Below are 6,770 nucleotides of genomic sequence, written 5' to 3'. Positions count from 1 at the left end.
GAACATTCTCCAGAATAGATCACATACTGGGACACAAATCAGGCCTCAACCAGTAAAAAAGATGAGATCCTACCATGCATCTTTTCAGGACACAATGCTATGAAACTTGAAGTCAACCACAAGAAAAAATTTGGAAAGATCACAAATACATGGATATTAAAGAACATCCTACTAAATAATGAATGGGTTAACCAAGAAATTAAAGAATTAAAAAAATACATGGAAGCAAATGAAAATGAATACACAAGAGTCCAAAACCTTTGGGATGCAGCAAAGACAGTCATAAGAGGGAAGTATACAGTAATACAGGCCTTTCTCAAGAAATTAAAAAAGTCTCAAATATATAACCTAAACTTACACCTAAAGGGGCTGGAAAAATAACAGCGAATAAAGCTTAAAACCAGAAGAAGAAGGGAAGTAATAAAGATTAGAGCAGTAAAAAATGATATAGAAATAAAAAAAATCAATAGATCAACAAAACTAGGAGCTGGTTCTTTGAAAGAATTAATGAAACTGATAAACCCACAGCCAGACTTACCAAAAAGAAAAGAGAAAGAACCCAAATAAATAAAATCACAAATGTAAGAGGAGAGATCACAACCAACACTAAAGAAATACAATCATAAGAGAATATTATGAGCAATTATATGCCAACAAATTGGGCAATCTGGAAGAAATGGGTTAATTCCTAGAAACATATAAACTACCAAAACTGAAACAGGAAGAAATAGAAAACCTAAGCAGACCCATAACCAGCAAAGAAATTAAATCAGTAATCAAAAACTCCCAACAAATAAGAGACCAAGGCCAGATGGCTTCCCAGGGGAATTCTACCAAACATTTAAAGAATTAATATCTATTGTTCTGAAGCTGTTCAATAAAACAGGAATGGAAGGAAAACTTCCAGACTCATTCTATGAGGCCAGCATTACCTTGATTCCAAAACCAGACAAAGACCTCACTAAAAAGGAGACCTACAGGTCAATATCCCTGATGAACATAGATGCAAAAATTCTCAACAAGATACTAGCAAATTGAATCCAACAGTACATCAAAAGGATTATTCACCATAATCAAGTAGGATTTATTGCTAGACTGCAGGGGTGGTTGAATATCTGCAAATCAATCAAAGTGATACACCACATTAATAAAAGAAAGGATAAGAATCATATGATCATCTCAATAGATGCAGAAAGAGCATTTGACAAAATACAGCATCCTTTCTTGATAAAAACCCTCAACAAATTGGGGATAGAAGGAACATACCTCAACATCACAAAGACCATACACAAAAGACCCCCAGCTAATATCCTCAATGGGGAAAAACTGGAACTTTTCCTCTAAGGCCAGGAACATGACAGGAATGCCCACTCTCACCACTGTTGTTTAACATAATCCTAGAAGTCTTACCCTCAGCAATCAGACAACAAAATGAAATAAAAGGCATCCAAATTGGCAAGGAAGAAGTTAAATTTTCAGTAATCAAAGGGGACACAATACTCTATGTAGAATACGTGAAAGACTCCACCAAAAAAATTGCTAGAACTGATACATGAACTCAGCAATGTCGGAGGATATAAAATCAACATACAGAAATCTGTTGCATTTCTATATACCAATAATGAAGCAGCAGAAAGAGAAATCAAGGAATTGATCCCATTTATAATTGCACCAAAAACCATAAGATACCTAGGAATAAACCTAACCAGAGGTGAAAGATCTGTATGCTGAAAACTATAGAACACTTACAAAAAAAATTGAAGAAGACACAAAGAAATGGAAGAACATCCCATGTTCATGGATTGGAAGAATAAATATTGTTAAAATGTCTATACTACCCAAAGCAATCTACACATCCAAAGCAATCCTGATCAAAATAATACCAGCATTTTTCACAGATCTGGAACAAATAATCCTAAAATTTGAATGGAACCAGAAAAGACCATGAATACCCAAAGTAAAACAAAGCAGGATGCATCACAGTCTCAGACTTCAAGCTGTATTGCAAAGCTGTAATCATGAGGACAGCATGGTACTGGCACAAAAGCAGACATATGGATCAATGGAACAGAATAGAGAACCCAGAATTGGACCCACAGCTATTTGGTCAACTAATCATCAACATAGCAGGAAAGACTATCCAGTGGGAAAAAGACAGTCTCTTTAACAAATGGTGTTGGGAAGACTAGACAGCAACATGCAGAAGAATGAAACTGGACCACTTTCTTATACCATAAACAAAAATAAATTCAAAATGAATGGAAGACCTAAATGAGAGACAAGAATCCATCAGAATCCTAGAGGAGAACACAGGCAGCAACCTCTCTGACCTTGGCTGTAGTAACTTCGTACTGGACACGTCTCCAGTGACAAGGGAAACAAAAGCAAAAATGAACTACTGGGACTTCATCAAGATAAATGCTTCTGCACTGTGAAGGAAACAATCAACAAAACTAAAAGGCAACCTACCGAATGGGAGAAGATATTTGCTAGTATCCAGTACTTATAAAGAACTCATCAAACTCAACACCTAAAAAACAAATAATCCAATCAAGAAATGGGCAGAAGACATGAACAGACATTTCTGCCAGGAAGACATACAAATGGCCAACAGACACATGACAAAATGCTCCACATCACTTGGCATCAGGGAAATACAAATCAAAACCACAATGAGATACCACCTCACACCTATCAGAATGGCTAAAATTAACAAGTCAGGAAACAACAGAAGTTGGCGAGGATGCAGAGAAAGGGGAACCCTTTTGCACTGTTCATGGGAATGCAAACTGGTGCAGCCACTCTGGAGAACAGTATGGAAGTTCCTCAAAAAGTTAAAAATAGAACTACCCTACTAGTCAGCAATTGCACTACTGGGTTATCCCAAGAATACAAAAATTCTGATTCTATGGGGCACACGCACCCCAAAGTTTATAGCAGCAGTATCAACAATAGCCAAATTATGGAAAGAACCCAAATGTCCCACTGACTGGTGAATGGATAAAGAAGAAGGGGTGTGTGTGTGTGTGTGTGTGTGTGTGTGTGTGTGTGTGTACAAAGGAATATTACTCAGGCATCAAAAAGAATGAAATCTTTACATTTGCAAGAATGTGGGTGGAACTAGAGGGTATTATGTTAAGTGAAATAAGTCAGAGAAAGACAAATATACCATTTCACCCATATGTCTCCCATGTGTGCCGCATACATTCTGCCATTGTGTTTTGGCTGCTCTATCCTTTAGTTATCTTCAGAGGTTCTCCTTGCTTGCAGTGGGCAGTGTTTGGTCCTTAGCACGAATATGGTGAGTTTTAACTAAGTGTGCTTTGGTGTGCTTGTGAAATGAGACCTGATACTACTTGCATGAGAACTGAGTTCCTGTAGAACTCTCTGGTTGGGAGACATGGTGTGGTCAGGGAGTTGTGATGGTCTTTTCGGAGAGAGGTCTACCATGCTGAGACCAATACATGCTTGTCTGAGAGAGGCAGTCCCCACAGAGTGCAGGCGGGTGGTGCTTGGTGTCAGCAAGTTAGGCAGCCAGTGTGCGCAGTGCACTGCTTCCCACTGGTGGCTTTGTGCTGAGGGGCAAGGGGAGGGAAATGGTGCCAGCCAGCTCCTTTGTTCAAAGAGAGGCATCTCCCTGAATGACGCCAGTCACAGACGCTCTATGAGAAGAGCGAATAATCTCCCCACTATGAGCCCAAGACATTTTTCAGATCACCATATCCATGCTGCCTGCCTCTGCGTGGTTTGCCCGCCTTGTCTCCAGGAGCAGTGCAGTGCCCTCAGAGCTCTATCCCAGCCAAACCTGCCGACCTTTAAAACGCCAGGCTTTAAGCACCACTGGTTATAAGAACTAATGAAATTCAGCCCCTCTCGTTTTCCAAGCTACTGGCTGTGGGGAAACATTCTCCTTATATGTTCCCCCATGTGCTTCTTTCTGTCTCACCCTTCTCCATGACCCTGGCTCCCTCCCTTCCACAGTCCTCATGATCCCTTTCTCCCCTACTCCAGTGTCTGCACTTCCTACCTTCTTGGCATTGGTCCATCTTCTCCCTTTAGCTGTGGAGTTTGTTCTCTCTTCAGGTCAATTTCTGGGATCTTCTAAATTTTTTAAATTTAAAGGCCCTACAGAGCAAAAAAAAAAAAAAAAAAAGCAACAACAACACCTCTGTAAAAAAAGAATGGAGTTGGAGGACTAATGTAGCCCAATTTCAAGACTTAATAGAAAGCTAAAGTAATCAACACAGCATGGACGTGGTATAAAGACAGAAAATATCAATGGATCAGAAAAGAGTGTTGAGATATGTATGGCCAGAAATATGACAACTGGTTTTCTACCATTTTACAAAAATAATTCAGTGGGAAAAAAACTCGTGCTTTCAAAAACCAGTTCTGGAATTACTGGATATTCATAGGCAAAAAAAATTAAAATAAAAACTTTGATCCAAATATTGCCTTGTTTACTAAAAATTTAATTAAAAAAATGACAGATCTAAATGAAAAAAACTTTTGTGACCTTTGGAAAGGCAAGCATTTCTTAGATGCAACACAAAAATTACAAGGCACAAAAGAAAAAATTGATAAACTGGACTTCATCAAATTTTAAAACTTGTGATCTTTGAAAGACAATGTTGAGATGATGAAAAAATGAGCCATAAATGGAGAGAAAAAAAAATTCAAATCGTTTATCTGATAAAGGACTTACATCCAGAATACACAAAGAACTCTCAAAATTCAACAAGATATCAAGCAATTTTAAAATGTGCAAAAAATTTGGACAGACACTTCACCACAGAGAGATATAAATGGCAAATAAGCACATGAACAGATGTGTAACAACAGTACTTATTACGGAAATGCAAATTTAAAACTATGAGATATCACTACACACCTATCAGAATAACCAAATTTAACATGACTAACCATGCCAAGTGTTGGGGAGTATGTGGAGGCAGTGCAATTCTTATACACTACTAGAAGGAATATTAAGTAGTACAACCACTTTGAGAAAGCTGGTGGTTTCTTAAAATGTTAAATAAACACCCTGGACATAAACTGCAAGCCCTCGTACAAGATAGGTTACCTTCCAAGTGTTTCACAAAGCACAGTAACAAGCTTCTGAAGTTCTGGACAACTGACGGTGAATATTTGTGAAAGGGGCTGGACGACTCCAGGAGGAAGTACCACTTTGTGAAGATCTGATCATTCACAGCCCTAAGGAGCACATTCTCCCCATGAATGCTCACAGAGACCCCCAACCTGCCCCCACAAAGTCAGAAAAAACTGACCAAGAGCAGACCTATTTTCCACACTCTCACCAGCCCAGCTAGCACAGAGGGCATTCATAGAGGACATTGAAGCCCACATGACTGAGCATCCCTTGGCTCTCTACCCAAGTCTGGAGAACAATCTATCTACCTGCAGACCTCTTATAAAGGTGCTAGAAGTGGGGCGCCTGGGTGGCTCAGTTGGTTGACTGGCTGCCTTCGGCTCAGGTCTTGGTCCCGGGATCCTGGGATCGAGCCCCTCATCAGGCTCCCTGCTTGGCGGGAAGTTTGCTTCTCCCTCTCCCATTCCCCCTACTTGTGTTCCCTCTCTCTCTGTGTCTCTCTCTGTCGAATAAATAAAAGTAAAATTAAAAAAAAAAAAGGGGGGTGCTGGAAGTGCTCAATCCTGACAGGAAGCTGGAGGACACACAGGCTTATTGTCAGAATAGTGAAAAAAGAATGAAGTCCCCCCTATAAAGCTTTGTGAGAAACATCCTGCCAAAGTCAACCTGGAACTTCCCAAGAAGACTCCTGTATCACATCCAGATAAATTGCCTCATGAGGAAAAGAGGTCAAGCACAAAGGCTTTGCTCAAAAATCCTCCTCTTCATAGAAAAATACCCAGAGGAATTCGTAAATTCTGCAAATGGGTTGCCACTTTTGGAGACTTGGGCACTGACAAGAAGTTCATCATGAAATAGTTTGATGTTGGCTATGAGTGCAAACCAACTGATGACATGGTCTGCATGAAGAAAGTAAACCAGGTTCTTTCAGAGCTGAAGTACAGAATGGGGCTAAATAAAATGGAGGAAATAAAATTATCCTTACAGGAACAAAACTGGGAGAGGAAACCCCAGACACCACAGAAACCTTATAAACCCAACTGGATGAAAGATGAGGTATGGAGCATGGTACCTGAATCCCAAGTTGTGGAAAAAGCTAATAAATAATGAACCTTTAATTGACCCCAAGATCTTACTTAAAGCTCAAGAGGGGAGTTTTGGAACAGGATATTATTCCTCAACAGAATATTCTTGAAGGTCTTTATGGAACAATTGCCTTTAAAGATTTCATTCTAAGCAAGGGCTACAGGATGCCGGGCTTCCTTGAGAAGTTGTTCACAAGGAAGGGGTGGAAGGAAATGATTCTAAGACTCCTATATACCAAGTAATAAAAATCAACTAAAATGTAGAAGATGCACAGGAAGATAGTTAAACATTTCTCTTTTTCTACTTATTTTGCAATTTCTCTCTTTCATTTTAATGTCAATCAGAATTCATGATGAGTGTCCCACCATGTTTTTACAACTGTAATTCCACAACATTCATCAGTTTAACACCTAATGCTTATAAACATTCCTCAGTGACTTTCTGCTTAGTTCATCAATATTTTATATTTTATTAACTATGAAATCAATATTCACATATACTCTTCACATTTTTGTAGCATTGTGAATATTATATTGTTATATTGATTATTTGTAAAAAAAAAGACATAATTAAA

Source organism: Mirounga angustirostris, unplaced genomic scaffold (genome assembly GCF_029215605.1).
Source record: "Mirounga angustirostris isolate CCGP_5_RB_7025 unplaced genomic scaffold, mMirAng1.0.hap1 SCAF_11, whole genome shotgun sequence".
NCBI classification, from domain to species: domain Eukaryota; kingdom Metazoa; phylum Chordata; class Mammalia; order Carnivora; family Phocidae; genus Mirounga; species Mirounga angustirostris.
This window is presented reverse-complemented; position numbering follows the sequence as displayed.